The sequence below is a fragment of the Notamacropus eugenii genome, chromosome 6 (assembly GCF_028372415.1).
Source record: "Notamacropus eugenii isolate mMacEug1 chromosome 6, mMacEug1.pri_v2, whole genome shotgun sequence".
NCBI lineage: Eukaryota > Metazoa > Chordata > Mammalia > Diprotodontia > Macropodidae > Notamacropus > Notamacropus eugenii.
Window position 1 is genome coordinate 101,895,272 of NC_092877.1, and position 17,195 is coordinate 101,912,466.

Genomic DNA, 17,195 nt, shown 5'->3' on the forward strand with positions numbered 1-17,195 from the left:
AAAAACTGATGTGTGGAGGAGACACAGAAAGGATGCAACAAGGCAAGAGGTAATCATTTTCTGTGGTCTGTTTTGTTGCTTTTAGGGAAAACTAATCCTTATTTGGGGAAATGAGGGTGGAGACACTGTAGTGGCAATGTGATACTCACAGCAGCCACTATGGATATGCATGCATATTTCTCAGGTAAATTTGCAAAATATAAGCTCTCTTCCTCAAAGACAAAACCAAAATATTTATTCAGATACCAGAAAGTCAGCTCCACCATGGTAACAATGAAGTTTGTACACATTACCAATAAAGGGAGCATGGCCATTTCCAAGTCTTTCCTCCATTAGGCCTCCCCACAAGCAAGCTCTCTTAGGCAAAAATCACTCCCTTTCTCACTCATGCTAGCTGCTCTGCTCTGCTTTACCTCCTCTCTCTCTCTCTCTCTCTCTCTCTCTCTCTCTCTCTCTCTCTCTCTCTCTCTCTCTCTCTCCTCCTCATTCTCTTCCTGCTGTACCTTTCTTGTTTTACCCAGCAAGTTCCTCCCATCATCTGCTCCATGTGACTCAGGTTGTGGCTGAGTCAGAGCTCAAAGCAGGTCACATGGGCCTATTAAGGGGCAGGGAAGATCTTCAAATTCCCTTACCATTACAGACACACAGGTAAGACCATTTTCCCTTCCCCCTTCCATTCAAAAACCTCCAGTGGCTTCCTATTGCTTCCAGGGTCAAATATAAAATCCTCTGTTTGGTTTCCCTTACTTCTATCATGCTGCCCCACTGTTTGACACACAAACCATAAAGTAAACTATTTAGAAGAAACATGTGTTTTGTAAAAGACTGAAAATGATGCAGAGAACTTCATACACTTCCCCTTTCCTATCAGTCTAGTTTTCTTATACCTTCCTCTAATCCTGTGATGCAAAGACACTGGCCTCCTTCCTATCCCTCTAACAAGACACTTCATCTTGAGAATCTAGGTATTTTCATCAGCTGTCTCCATGCCTACAACTCTCTCCTTCCTCATCTCTACCTCTTGATTTTCCTGGTTTTCTTCAAATCTCAGCTAAAGATTTATCTTCTATAAGAAGACTTTACCCACTCCCCCCCTCATGCTAGTGTCTTCTCTTTGACGTTATCTCCAAGGATTCATGTATATATCTTGTTTATCCACAGTTGTTTGCATCGTTTCCCTCATTAAATTGTGAACATAGTGCAGAGGGAGGTAGGGGTGGGTGGGTGAAGACCTGTTCTTTTTTTCCCCTTTCTTTATATCTCCAGTACTTAGAATAGTGCCTGGCACTTAATAAATGTTTATTGACTGGACAAAATATGTTATCCTTCTGGATAAGGTCCATGGGTCAGATCATTGTAGAGTTAGGTGGTTTCCCAAGTGATTGAATAATCATATTAAAAGACCTATCATTAATAGTTCAATGTCAGTTTGGAAGGTATGGGAAGAAAAGACTTGTAAAATCACAGAATCGTGCTCACTTAGGTCTCCCAGCACCCAGTGCGGCTTAACAGTTTTATCAATGACTTATATAAAGGCATAGGTGGCATGCTTGTTAAATCTGCAGATAACACAAATGTGGGAGGGAAAGCTCACACTTACCTGAAAGAGTTAGAATCCAAAAAATCTTGATAAGCTAGAACACTGAAGCATGTATAACAAGATGAAATTTTAAAAGGATTAATGTAAATGTAAAGGTTTATAAATCTGCATCACAAAAACAAGATGGAAGATCTGGATTTTACTAAATTAAATAGAAAGCTTTGAATGAGTCAGCAATGTGACATAGTAACCAAAAAAGCTATGGAGTCTCAGGTTCTATTAAGAGATTAAGGAAGCTCTATGAAGGACTAAGACCATAACAGTCCCTCCTTCACTTGGAGTTTTACTGTATATTTAATTCTCAGCTCCCCAATAAGCTGAGGGTGTCAGGGATCTCGATCAAGATAGTAAAGAACATTGAAGTCATGACATATAAAGGTCATTGAAAATACATTAAAACTCCAAGTGTAGGCAGACCAGAATGGAGCATGGTAGGGCTGTCACAGTCTTAGTCCTTTCCCTCCCACATTTGTGTTATCTGCAGATTTAACAAGCACGCCACCTATGCCTTTATCTAAATCATTGATAAACTGTTAAGCCACACTGGGTGCTGGGAGAACAGGATTCTGTGATGCTTCAAGTCTCTCCTTCATTACATATCATCACATGTTCACATTATATAAAAATTGCTTTGCACAGAGGTCTGCAGAATAGTTCACTTACATAAAGTGAGTGTTGTCTGTATAAAAAACTGATAGGGATGTACTGTCAAAATAATTTGGTATAGAATACTGAGAATTTAAGTGACTTGTCCATTGTCACACAGCTAATTCACTTTACATACATGGACCGTTCTTCAGGCCTCCATGTAAAGCAATCAGGACATGTGGGGGCCAGGAACAGAGAAGTGAGAACAAGAGAAGGAAGACTCAGGGACAATCACATGAGTCCTGACTGGAACTGAGAGGAAGAAAGTGGGGGAGGGGAGGAAAACAGGGAGGAGGCAGCAGACAAGGACACAGATGGGGAGGATAGGGGATAGACAAGACTTACACCTGGGGGCTAAACATGCAGCTGGTGGGCAGAACAGGACACAGGGCTCCTCTCAGCACCAAGAGATCTCAAGCCAAGCCCCGACTTGGGGTGGGGGAATGAGGAAGAAAAAGGGTGGCTGTCTCTCTGCCCTTCTTCTGCTTTCACTTTGAGGTTTGCTTGTTTGTTTTTTTAGGGCTTTTTTGTGTAGGTGGGAGGAGTGATGAGAGAGAACCCAGTGTTGTACAGTAAAGTTACCACAGGTGATTTTTTTTGGAATGTGGATTTCTTTCAGAGTTCTTTATGTAAAGTTGAATTTGCATAATGTGAATTTGCATAAAGTCAAGAACTGTCTGTATATAAATATATTTTCTATATGTATGCATAATATTAATTATGTTATTTTATATTGTATTTATTATGTATGATTATTGCACATAAATTATATATAAATATATTATATTTATTTATAAATTATATGCATGTACTATTATACTAATAGGTTACATTAAGAAACATACATACACATACAAACATTAAAAAGTCAGTCAGCTAGCTTTTATTAAATGCCAAGATACTTCTAAAGTGAAAGCATGATGAGGACATTTCTTATCTTAAGAAGTTTCAGTGGTTTTCCATCACCTTTAGAAGGTTATTTTAGTAATCCTGGCAAGTTGTGATGAGGGTCTAGATTAGGGATGTTGTGGTGTGACTAGAGAGAAGAGGAAAGATCCAAGAGAAGATGAAATAGAATCGACAAGATTTGGCAATTGTTTGGATGTGAGGAATGGCTGGAAGTTGAGAATGACTTTCAGTCTTGAAACCTGAGTAAAGGAAAGAAATGTGAAGCTCTTGAAAGAAATCAGGAAGTTAGGAGGAAGGGTGGGTTTACAGGAAAAGATATTAAGTTCTGTTTTAGACATTTGTAAAATCAGAGGGCTAGATTTGATGACCTGTAAGATTCTTTCCAGTTCTGTGATCTAAATCTTTAATCCTCTAATTCATGGGTGAGGAACCTGCAGCCTTGAGGCCATATGAGGCTCTCTAGGTCCTCAAGTGCAATCCTTTAACCGAATCCAGACTTCACAGAACAAGTCCCCTTAATAAAAGGATTTGGTCTATAAAACTTGGACTCAGTCAAAAGACAGCACCAAGGACCTAGAAGGTTGCGTGTAGCTTTGAGGCCGAAGGTTCCCCACTAGGGTAATCTAATCCTATTCTCCTTCAGAACAACCAGGCATAAAAAGCAAGAGATGAAATGTCATGCAGGTCAATTAAGTATAACAGTTTGGCCAGAACATAGGATGCCATAGGAAGAAGAATAGTTTGGAGAGGAAGGTTGGAGCCAGATGGAGAATGGAGTTAAATACCAGACTGTAAGAGGTTGAGAAATGAGTTGGTGGTAAAGATGAGGCAGAAGTATAAATAGTACTTTTTAAGAAAGAAATCTGGTAATGAAAGGCAAGAGCAGAAACAAGACAAGAATTTGAAGGGATGACAGGATCAGCTGAAGGATTTTTTTGTATGGAAGGAGAAGGGAAGTGCAAGGAACTTTAAAGATAATCTTGTCCACACTCTTTCTTGATGAGGAACATGAAGCCCAGAGGCATTGCAAAAGTGGCCTGCATGAGGTCACACAGTTAATAAAGTCAAGGTTAGCAAGATTCAAACCTAGATTCCATGACTCCAACTCTGGAATTCTTCCTACTATACCAATGTTTTCACTTTTTTTTTTTTTTTTTTACTGAGGCATGAAGTACAGAATGCCAGAAACTTAGCATGGAGGGCTTCTATTTTCTAATGAATTCAATTCATCCAACACTTTTTGGCCATCTACTTACCTAGTGACCGGTACACCAAAGTTGCTTTTTTAGCTGAGAGATCAACAACTAAAGAAACAAAACTGCCCACAACAATAAAATCAATAGTTCTCCCCCTAAAACTCCCCCTCCCCCTTTTTTGATATGTAAACTTGAGAAAGAAAAGGCAAGTTAACAACTTAATGATAGGTAAGGAGGCACAATGGAAAGAACAGGACCTGAATTCAAATGTGACAACCTCCCTGGGTCTCAGTTTCCTCATTTGTTAAATAATGATATCCCATCAGAAGAATATAAACTTCTTGAAGGCAAAGACTTTGATTTTGCTTTGTCTGTCCCCAGCACGTGACACAGTTCCTGGCGAATTGCAGGCAAATGATAAATATTTGTTAAGTTTGAACGGAATTGAATCTAATTGAACTCAGTAGTACTTGGATACCCATAAAGAGGAAAATGGAAAGAGGCCACTGATACTGATAAAAGCTGATAAAAATGTTTAACTAAGAGAGCTAAGATAATTTTTCAAGAAAGCAAGAATGGATTTTTCTCATGAGCGTTATAAGAAAGTACTTCATGACAAAGCAGGTAGATAGAAAGTTAGCTAGGTTTGTGAGTAGCACAAAGCTCAATGTGCTAAATTCAAGTTTAGAATGCACCAGGACATACTTCAGTAAAACAAATCCTTCATGTGATTGTTTTTTTAAACTCAGTAAAAAGCCCTGGGGAATTTTGAAATGGTGGATCCTAAAGGTGATAGGGGACAAAACAAGTCCATCGTTACTTAAATGGAAAGGAAAGCTGCTTTAGTGAGTGGTGAGTATATTACAAAGCTTTGGGGAGTTTTTTGGGATGAGATCTGTGTTTCCAAAGGTATAGGGATATCTAGTGAGGAATAAGGGCAACTAAGTGACACAGTGGATAGCATGCTGGGTCTGTAGTCAGAAGGATGCAATTGTCTGAATTCAAATCTGGCCTCAGAGACTTAATAGCTATGTGATCCTTCACTCTGTTTGCCTAAGTTCCTCATCTGTAAAAATGAGCTGGAAAAGGAAATGGCAAACCACTCCAGCATCTTTTGCTGACAAAGCCCCACATGGGGTCATGAAGGGTCAGCTACATCGAAAACAACTGAACAACAAAAAGTCAGTGACAATAATAGCTAACATTTATACGGTACCTCCTATGTGCCAGGCACTGTGTTAAGCTGATTACCTCGTTTGTCGTCATAATGACTCTGAGAGGTAGATGTTGTTATTCCTATTTTACAGATGAGGAAACTGAGACAAACAGAGCAAGCCCAGAGTTATATAGCTAGTAAGTATCTGTGGCCAGATTGGAAGTTAAATCTTCCTGGCTCCAGGCTGGACACCCTATTTACTGGGCCACCTAACTACCTATGGCACCACCTATCTGCCTGCAGTAGCTAAGACATCTGCTTTGTAACAAAATACTTTTAGTGTTGCTTTGGACACAAAGTGATGAGCCCAGTCACACAGCTAGTATATGTCAGAGACGGGATTTAAACCCAGGTGTTCCTAACTCTAAAGAAGACTCTCCAGGATGCTGTGCTGCCATTCATCCATATAGGTAATTGATGCTTTCCCCCCATAGATGTTTAACACTGGTTGTATAAACAAACAAAAATGTCAATACTGATTTGAATGTCTTGGTATGGATTTTCCTATATTCAAAACAGATCAAAGACCCGTGTCAAGATATGGCCAATCTTGCAATCCAGTCCTAGTCAAACATCAGTGCTGACAATTCTGTGGGCACAGAATTCCTCTGAAATTGGCCTCTTCAGGGAAATTGGACATCAGAGAATATTGTCCTCTTTTTGTAGTCAAAGACTGGGGTGATCATGACAAATTTTAGACTACCCTGCTCTGTAACACTTCTTTGTTTCTTCCACACCCTGAAAGCTTGTGAGTGGGTGTGAGGTATGACTAGGCTAGTGAAGTTAGGCTTTGCCTGCAGAGAGAGGTTTCCTTAATCAGGGATCTTGGGAGGCCACACCTCAGAACTTGTTTCTTCTCATGTAGGGAGAGGCACCTCCTCAAATGCTAGAACTAGTTCTTCCTCTCTCACCTGGTCTGAGAAAGCCTTAAGAGGTGTCATGGAAATATGAAATTTGATCTGCTTGATGGACATTAATGAAAGCCACAGCTGGAAGTTACAGTTTTACTGTACTAGCTCCCTTCTGCTGCACTGATAACATACTGAAATATCAGAAGAATGGATGCTCAAGATCATTTGACCTAAAATTTTGAATGAATCAACTGACCTCTAAATAATTTGTTATTTTTTCCCCTTATAACTTTGTTTTGTCTTATGTGTAACTGGGCCAAAATGTTTAGGCTTGAATTAATTACAGAGTTGGCAGCTTCACAGCAGGCAAAAGCAACCAAGGTTTTGGTCTCTTGGTGTTTGTTCCAAACAGCTCTTTCCCATACCTAGCAAATCTAAATTGTTACTGAGTCATTTTAAGTTGTGTCCAGCTCTTCATGACCCCATTTGAGGTTTTCTTGGCAAAGATACTGGAGTGGTTTGCCATTTCCTTCTCCAGCTCATTATACAAATGAGGAACTAAGGCAAACAGGGTTAAGTGACTTGCCCAGAGTCACACAGCTAGCGTCTGAAGTCACATTTGAACTCAGGTCTTCCTGACTCCAGGTCTGGTACTCTCTCCACTGTGCCACCTAACTGTCCAAATCCAAATTAGCCTTTCTGAAAAAGAAAACTGAGCAAGGTGGTTTGTTAGAACAGAACAAAAGATCCGCAGAATTAAAAATTTAGAGCTGGAAGAAACCTCACAGACTATCTAGTCCAACCCTCTGACTTTACAAATCAGGTAACTGATCCCCAGAAAGGTGTGATGACTTGCCCAAACATACCCAGATAATAATGGATGAAAGGATTTGAGCACAGGTTATCTGACTCCAAATCCAGAGTTCTAGGTGACTGGAACTTGCTTAGGAACACAACTCTGACCTTTTTGAACTAGTAGATAGAAAGTTAGAGTTGGAGTCAAGAAGCTCTGAGTTCAAATCTGTTTTCAGTCACTATCTGTGTGACCCTGGTCAAGTCACTTAACTCTGCTTGCCTCAGTTCCTCATCTGTAAAATGAGCTGGAGAAGGAAATGGCAAATCACTCCAGTATCTTTGCAAAGAAAACCCCAAATGGGGTTATGACTGAAAAAAATGACTAAACAACAACACTTAACATGATTTCAGTTTCCTCATCTGTAAAACAGGAATAATAATTAAGGAGGTGGGATCTGAAAACATCATGTCTGAAAGCAACCCAGTCTGAATTTTCCCATACATTTCAGTAGCCCATATCACTGGTGCCTCCACCATGGTATCTGGTCCATCTCAGCCCACCTTGGTTACTTATTTTACTTGGCATACCTTAATCCCATCTAGACCCCTTTCTAGGTTACCTCTAACCCAGCTCAGGCTATTTATGACACCTAGAGCCCATCCTGATCTACACATGTTTCTGCATAAAAATATCAATCTTATCCTCATCAAACACCCAGATTCCTTAAGAATCCCCTCCAGCTTGACACAATAAACCTTGTCTTGGAATGAAAGAAGGCTTGAGTGGTCTAATCTTTTTATGGCAGATTCCCATCTTGTACCCTTGCATTTTGGGGTTCCTAGTACCCCTAGACTGCAACAATAATACCTGTAGCATTCAACTAATATCTCATAAGAAACCATATGTAAAGCCTTAAAGCTTTGTGGTTATAATTATATTTTAGAAGCCTGACAGATACAAGCAGAGGCATAAGTAAAACTGTTTTCAAAGAGCAGAAACTAAAGACCAGGTCAAGGCAGTGAAGTATAGTGGAAAGACCTTGCTCTGGGGTCAGAAAGACCTGGGTTCAAATCCCACCTTTGGTACTTGCTACTTTGTTAGTATTTAGTCGCGGTCATACTCAGAGGCACAACTAAAATATTGTATTTGGGCAGATCCTGGAATAAGTTGTCATTTCCTTCTTCAGTTCATTTTGCAGATGAGGAAACTGAGGCAAACAGAGTAAAATTCAATAGAGTGACATGGTCACACAACTAGTAAGTATCTAAAGGCAGATTTGAACTCGCCGAAGTTGTCTTCCTGACTCCTGCCCAGTGCTACCATCTAGATGCCCTTGCTACTTTGTGTTTACGGGTAAAACGCAACCTTCTTGTGGTTTAGCTTCCTCTTTTGTTAAATGAGGGGGCTCCAGTCAGTGGCCTCTGATATTCTTTCCAATTCCAGATCTACATGATTTAATGGAGTGACAACTTGATTATCACAATAACTCACATCTGATGAGCTACAAAACGAACCAAATTTAAACTTTTAAATCTAACTCCTATACGCTCTCAGAATTGCTTGCGAAGTGTATATATTTCAGGATTCCCCCAAATTAAAATCCCTGCAATTCTTAATAGTAAACATTCAAGTCCTAAGTATCTGTGCGGACCCATAATTTTTTTTAGTGAGTCATTTCCACACTCCTGCTAAGCTAGCACCAGGCAGAAGTGGAGTTTTTGTCAAACCACTGGGGCAGAAGAGCGAGCCAGCGCCGCGGCTGGAAGGGACGTCAGCCGGAGCGCAGCTCGCCGGTGATTGGCTGCTTGCGGTGCCTCGGCTCGCTCGAGGGAGGAGGAGGGAGGGGGGTGAGAGGCCGGCGGAGGAGCTGGCGAGCAGGCTGGAGCTGCTGAGGGGCTGGGGACCCGCGGCCGCGCTGCGCAGCGCTCGGAGCCCGACGATCGCTTGAAGAAGGGCCATGGCTGTCAGGGAAGGATAATCCCACCTGCATGCGTGCCCGGCTGTTTGCTGGCACCTTGGGAACCCGGACCGTGATGCAGTAATGTGGCAGAGGCAGGGACCGGTAAGAGCCCAAGCCCTTTGGCTGCTTCCCCCAGCCCCCACCCCCACCTTCCTGTTTCTCCTTTGTTTTAGCGTGCTTTACCCCAGGGAAAACAGAAAAATGACGCACCGAGGTACTTTTCTAAAGAAGCTTTTCTGTTGTTCTGAATGGAACCCTGGCCATCCGGAGTTTAGGACAACTTCTCCAGAACTGAAGTCAGCTCTAGCTTGCATTCCATTCAGGTGCTGGTCCTAGGGCTGCAGGAGTCCGCCCTGCACTAGCTGGATAACCTTGGACAAGTGACTTAATCAGCTGTACCTCGGTTTCCCCATTTGTTAAATAAGAACAGGTGACCGGGCCACTTCTTAAGTTCCCGTGAGTGCTAATATTATTAGTGGGAAGTAAAGCGCCCTAAAGTTTTGTTGTTGGTTTTTCAAATTGCTGCAGAATCTTAACTGGACTATGGAGGTAGGTAGCCAAAATTATCCAGTTGTCAAACTGCACAACTTCTCAAGTGTGATGAAGGGGAAAGGTGTTAGAATTTTAGTCATCTCTGCCTGGTTATTTTAAAGGAATACTACAGATTAGGAACCCCATAATCTTTCATTCACTACAGAGCATTATGATGTAAGTACTCAAAATGATTTGTAAAATTGATAGAATTTTGATAAAGACAGAGGTGATAGTTCCATTTTACGATGCCCTTGTTGAAAAAACTAACTTCATAGGTTTAGTAGTTAAATTCAACTTTGAGACCCTCATATCCCAAATTCTACTTCTGTTACTGTTTCTCTGGGCCACAGTTTCCTATGTGAGTTGGAGTAAATTTATCTCTAAAGCCGATAAGGGAATAGCTCTAAAGATCTGTGAATATACAATGAGGAAACTTTTGATTAGCAAATAAAAGGTTCTAATAAGTATATTTTGGCAAAGGCCACATTCACACTTAAGACCTCCATGTGGATAATGAAAGCATAGATTTAAACTCCTATTAAAAATTCATTAGGATGGCTTATCTTAAGAATGAATTTAGGTATTATTCTTGTGAAGACCAGTTAGTTATGGTCAGAAAACAATCATTTCCACAGCCACAGACTGAAGCAAAGCTCTTAACAAACTGCCTTAGAAATGCTGTTCTCACAGGTGATGCCAAGCAAGAATCTAAATGATTCTGCAAACTCTTTATAATTAATAGGGGAGAAAGTGAGAAGCATATGTTCTGTTGATGGTAGATCAGGAGCAAAATGTTTCTGAAAAAGGGCACGTTTGAAATTTATATCATGATCTTTCCAGATTCCATGTAAACGTAAAAGGAAAACATCCTGATGGTGACTACCTGTATGTCCTTGGGCAATTCATTTAACTACCCTAAGCTTCAGATTCCTCAGCTATAAAATAAGGGGGTTGTACTTGAAGGTCTCTGAGGTACCTTATGTCCTATAATTAAAAATGTAGAGATTCTGATGTAACTTATCTGATAACTCTTGTCTTGGACAGAAGTGGGGAACCTGTGGCCTCGAGGCCTCATGTGACTTTCTAAGTCCTTGGGTGCCGCCTTTTGACTGAGTCCAAGTTTTACAGAACAAATCTTTTTATTAAGGGGATTTGTTCTGTGAGGTTTGGATTCAGTCAAAGGGCCAAACTTCTTTCGGACATAGAAGGCCACGCGTGACCTTGAAGCCACAGGTTCTCCACCCCTGGTCTAGGATCTTTGACCTTAAGTTACTTGTGGTTTCAAGCAATTATTTTTTCTACACAATTATATGGAAATTAAATTGATGTTGAGAAAAGAGAAGATATCCTTTAGAAATATAATTGAATTTTTTTCACCTGCGGTTTTTTTTTATGGGTTTGTTGTTTAGTTGTGTCAGTTGTGTTCAATTCTTCATGACCTCATTTAGGATTTTCTTGGTAGAGATGCTGGAATGGTTTGCATTTCCTTTTCCGGCTCATTTTTCAGATGAAGAGACTGAGGATTAAATGTCTTGCCCAGGGTCCCATGGCTAGTAAGTGTCTGAGTGAATATGAATTTGGGCGTTCCTGATTCTAGGCCTTATGGCACTATCTAGCTGCCGCTTTTTTATGGGTTAGGTAGCAGAAAATACTCATATTTTGACATAAAATTAGAATTCTCAGTTAAATAGCTGGTATAAGCTTTTTCACATTTTACTAAATACACATTATCTAATCTTTTTTTTTTCCTTTGATGTTTTAAATTTCCAATTGCAAGATGAAAGTCTGTGTGGTTTAATAGTTGATTGGGAGCCAGCCTTGGTCTCATACTAAAAGTCAGGAAGACTTGATTCAAGTCACCTTTGACTCATTGGCTGTACAACCCTGAGAAAGTTACTTAATCTCTCACTGCCCCCAGATAACTCTCTAGGACTTGTTGCTGAATAGTTGCTGACCTGCATTGACATAGAGTTGCCTTTGTAAGAATTCCCAGCACCAATGAAGTTACTAATCTAGATGTGCCTTGTAGTATGTGGCAGACACTTAGAATGATTTGTAAACTTGATACAATTTTGATTAAACCATATTTTATGATATTTTCATTGTTCTGCACCTTTGTCAGAATGCATTCGGATAGTTGTGTTCGATTCTCAGTGCCATGGTTTAGGAAGAATAGAAATAGACTGGCATGACTTTAGAACAGAGATTTAAATTTTTTTTAATTTTATTTTCAATTCCAAATTCTTTCCCTCCCTTCACCATCTCCCACACCCACTGAGAAGGCAAGAAATATGATAGACATTATACATTTGAAATCATGCAAAACATATTTCCACATATCCATATTGTGTGTGGGGGAAAACAAATAAAATAATTTTTTAAAAAATATTCTTAATTCTACACTGAATTCATCAATTCTCTCCCTGGATGTAGATAGTGTTTTTCATCATTTGTCCTCCGAAATTGTCATGGATCATTGTATTGATCAGAGTAGCCAAGTCCTTCACAGCTGATCATCATTACAACATTGCTGTGACTATGCACACTGAACATTGGCTCTTCTATTTCTTTAGAGGAAGGATTCTTAACCTTCAGTCTATGAACTTGTTTATAGAAATATTTTGGCAACTGTATTTCACTATAACTAATTACCTTTTATAATTCTATGTATTTTATACTTTTAAACACATTATTTTGAGAAGGGATTCATAGGTTTCACCAGATTGCCAAAGTGGTCCATTACACAAAGTATGTTAAGAACCCCTGCTCTGGAGGATGGTAAGCAGAGTGTTAAAGGAATTGGAAATTATGCCCTATAAGTACTAATTGAGGATACTAGGAGTGTTTGATCTAGCAAAGAGAAGTCTTGGTGTGGGGAACATGGGGAGTCTTCAGATATTTGAAGAAGAGTTAGACTTGTTTTACTTGATCTGGGAGATCAGAAGCAGGAGCCATGTGCTGAAGTGACAGAGGCAAAGTTCTCATCCAATTACAACTTTCCAAAAGTAAATTGGAAGCAACGGGTTGGGAAAATAAGTTCCAACCCTTCTGGAAAATAATTTGGAATTATATGAGAAAAGTTACTGAATTATTCATAGTTTTTGACACAGTGATCCTACTGCTGGGCATACATCTGAAGGAAGGGAAAAGTTCCATAGACACAAGAATATTTATTTACAGCAGCACTTTTTTGCATTAACAAAAAAATTGGAAGGAATATTGGGGCAAATCAACTGGGAAATGATTGAACCAATTCAGAGCTTGTCTATGTAATGGATTGTTACTGTATTATAAGAAATGGCAAGTATGAAGGATTTAGGGAAATTTGGAATTAAGTGATACAAATTAGAATAAGCAAAACTAGAATGATATTCACAGTTGTTGCAGGAATATAAAAGAAACTAACATTAAAAATCAGTCAACTCATATATATTGACTAAACTCATTCTCAAAGAAATGATGACAGAACACAATTCTCTCAGTAAATAGATGTGGGTGGGAGGGGAAAAGTATGGATGATGGATACAGAATACAGCTGTATTGGTTGGTTTTGTTTTAATGTTTTTCTTTGTTAAAAAGGAGGATTCAGAGGTGAGTGTTGTTTTGTTGGAAATGACTATAGTACAAAAATAAAAGGTAAAAATTAACCTTAAAAAGTGTGAAAGAATGGTAGTTAGCTCTTTCTGTTTTTATCAGTCTCAGTCCTTATTAGAAACTGTCAATAGAGAAGGGAAAATAATAGTAAAAACTAAAAAAAAAATCAAATGCTGTTTTTGTTAGCAGTTTTAAAATGTGGTCATGATAAAGGATGCTAAAATTGAAATAAATAAGTAAAATGAACTTTGAAGTTTTAATTTCCATTTTTTCCTATTAATGATTTGGAGTAATATTTTATATATTTTATATGGTTGTTTGTTGCTACAGTCCCTGTCAAACTACTTCTTCATGCAGGGCAGCTAGGTGGTGCAGTGGATAGAGCACCAGTGGAGGAATTAGGAGGACCTGAGTTCAAATCTTACCTCAGACACTTGACACTCACTAGTTGTGTGACCTTGGGCAAGTCAATTAACCCCAATTGCCTTATCCTGGGTCATCTGCAGTTGTCCTGATGAATATCTGGTCACTGGATTCATATGGCTGTGGAGGAGAAGTGAGGCTGGTGACCTGCACTCCCTCACTCAAAACAAAGTCAAGTGCAAGTCATAGCATTATTTCTCTGATGGCATGGTCTTCTTTGACAATGAAGGTCTTCATGCCCTTTCAAACCACTTACTTTTGGTGAATGGGTCTTAAATATGTCGGTTCCCTATATCTTGGATGCCAGACTTATTTCAGCAAATGTGATGCAGAAATATTTTTCCTCTCAGTCTACCCTTTTATTGGCCAAAGCAGGTCTTAGAAAACTAGAAGAGGTTTGAGCTTTTGAACTGTTTTTAACTAACTCAGACCACAACTGCTCTATACCTTAGTAGAAGGTCTTCATGGATTACCATGGTCAAAATATTCATTCTAAGGCTAAATCTGCTTGATAAAAAGAACTCTCTAAAACTGGTCTGGTCCTTGGATGAATAATTAAAAGCAAAGTGTTCCTCAGTTACTTCATACTCATAGGTCCTCAAGTGCTGCCCTTTGACTGAGTCCAAGTTTTACAAAACAAATCCTAGGGGATTTGTTATGTGAAGGACCTAGAGGCCACAGGTTCCCCATATCTGGCTTTGAGTATGAAGCATTTATCTTATCTCCTCTATAATGTAGAGGAGATAAGATGCATTGTGATAATACTACTTGACAAGTGCATTAGAAAATGGGATATGAAGTCTGATGGAGAGGGTTAACAACTAGGAAAATCAGGAGTGTTTTAAAGGAGGAGATGTCATTTGAGTTGGCCTTCAAAGGCTGAGACTGAATTTAATAAATAGTGGGAAGTGGAGGACATGAGAAAAGTTTGCATGGTATAGAATATGAACAAGATAGTGAAGAGTCTAGTTTGACTAGATCAGAGAGTATATAGAGGAAAATATTGTAAGACTAGAAAAGCATGGTATTGGCAGATTGTGGAGAGTTTTCAATACAAAGAAAAAGAATATGGTTTTCACCATGTGAATAATAGGGAATCTGTGAAGGGTTTTGACCATAAGAATGACATGACTAGGTCAGTGTATAAATTATATAAATCCGGCAGTTGTGTAAGGAGTGTATTATATAAGGGAACAAAATAAAGAGGTAGGAAGACTTGACAGGAGACTATTATAAGTCTAGATGCCTAGAAATGAGAGAATGAACTGGTGCTGTTGGGAATAAATATGGATACTAGAGGTATTATGGAGATTTAATTGACAGGATTTGAGAATTGCATGGATATGAGAGGTAGAGGAGAAAAGTGTAGGATATTGGTGAAAGGCTGGTACTGTTGACAAGATTGTCTGGGGTAAGGAATGGAGTGGGAAAGCAAGGTTGGTTTCACACATGAAGTTGTTCATGGGACATTAAGGTAGAGATGTTTTGTAAGCAACTAGAGATGTGTATCGGAATCTCAAAAGAGAAGTTAGAATTAGAGATTTGGGAGTCTTCTATACTGTATAAAGGTAGTGTAGTTTTAAACCTGAGGGAGGGAATGAGATTGCTAAGGAAAAGAGTCTAGGTTTCAAAGAAGGCTCAAGGGTAGAACTTTGGGGGATAACACCAATGGGCATCAGAAAATGGAAAGCCAGTTAAGGCAGTGGAGAAAATGTTACACCAAGAGGAAGAAAACCAAGAGAGGGTAATATCTTAGAACAGAAGAAGGGAAAGAGTATTTATTTAGAAAGAGGTTGGTTAATAGTGTCAGATGTTTCACAGCGGTCTGGAAGGATGAATATTGAGAAAAGATGGTCAGATATAATAATTAGGATATCACTGGTAACTTTGGAGGAGGTAGTTTCAGTTGAATATCAGATCAGAAGCCAAACTGAAATGGTTAAGGAGACAGTGATTAGTGAAAAAAGTATTAGCATATATAGACAATGTTTATATAGGAGGTATTTTTTTTTTTGCTAGAAATTTGAACTGGGGAGGGGGGGAGACAACAGTAACTGAATGTATTGAAGGGTCAAAGGACTGATTTTTAGGATTGAAATGCACTAAATATGGTTGTAGCCAGATGGAATACAAGTTTCAAAAGAATAGGGTTTATCTTTTATTTTAAATTTATATTTACCCTATAGTGCTCTACACACCCAATGAGTGCTTAGTCAAGATTTGAATGACTGGATTTGAATGACTTTTATAAGACCCGATGGAGAGGGAAGGATTGAAGATACATGAGAGAGGGGGTATGATGGTTGCAGTTAAACTGGAAATAAGAAGGGGCAGAATGTGCTACAACATGAAGAGTACTGGGTCTGGATTTAGGTGGCCTGGATTCAAATCCCTCCTCTATCTTTAGGCAAATTCCTTAGCCTTTCTGAAACTCAAATTTCTCAACATTTAAAGTGAATGTGTTAGACTAGATGACCTCTAAGATCCTTTCCAAATCTAAATCTATGATAATACCTATCAGGGATACAGGTAGAACTATGTATTCTTCTCTGAAAGAAAGGAAAGAAGAATGGATACTGATGCTGAAATGTTTTGAGTAGGAAAATTGAGAATACCTCACTTTCTCGGGGTTCGTATTTGCTATATGTGACCTATCTAAGATTGGGGTTGAGCTGGGGTGGGAATGGAAGATGATGAAAAGGAAGCATGGGCAGAGAAAGAAACACTACTAGGAGGAGGATGGCTGGCAGCAGGGGAGTAGTGAGGCTTGCTAACTACAGTCTACCAAAGAATAAATGTTTAACACGTAGGCCACAGCCAAGCATCAGTATTGGCACTGTTTGTTGACCACCTTCTTTTTTTAAAAAAGCTACTTTTTCTATTCCAGTTTTCACTGTTATTCTCCTTGATACAGAATAAGATTTCATTTTTTTTCTGAATGCAGAAGCATTATACTTATGATATAAGAATAAAATGATTAGGGCATATGAGAAATTCAAAGTGTTATAAGAAAATTTAAGGTGGAGGTGATCAATTTTAGCCACAATAGTAGTCCCATTTGTCCTAAAAAACATAAAGTACATGAGGAAATTTATAAATCCTGCATATCTACTTTAGATTCCACAATATTAAATGTTCTGTGATTTCAAAACTCAGTTCAGGCATCATGTTCTTCATGAAGCCTTTCCTAATTTCATCCTATCTCAGCTTCTCTGCTTTCTCATACGTATACCTTCATCTAATCTGTTGCCCAAGCCTGTCAATTTCATCTTTGCAACCTCTCTCCAATCCTCCACCTCTCTTCTCTTCTGCCACCACTGGTGTAGACCCTTATCACCTTCACGTCTAGATGATTGCAATAACCTATTGGTGAGGCTGCCTGCCTTAAGTCTCTCCCCACTCCAATCTAACTTCCATTCAGCCACCAATGAGATTTTCCTAAACCAAAAGTCTGTCACCCTTCTCCTC

The 17,195-nt window shown here is 39.2% G+C and overlaps 1 protein-coding gene across 2 annotated transcripts in view; it reads left to right on the forward strand.

Moving 5' to 3' along the window:
* Positions 1-9,061: 9,061 nt before the first annotated feature.
* The window catches only part of ATP10D (ATPase phospholipid transporting 10D (putative)), a 119,285-nt gene continuing 111,151 nt past the window's right edge, over positions 9,062-17,195 (forward strand). For both annotated transcript variants that reach the window (XM_072620687.1, XM_072620688.1), the window contains exon 1: positions 9,062-9,278. The gene's annotated coding sequence lies outside the window, so the exon portion shown is untranslated. The remainder of the gene's footprint in view (positions 9,279-17,195) is intronic.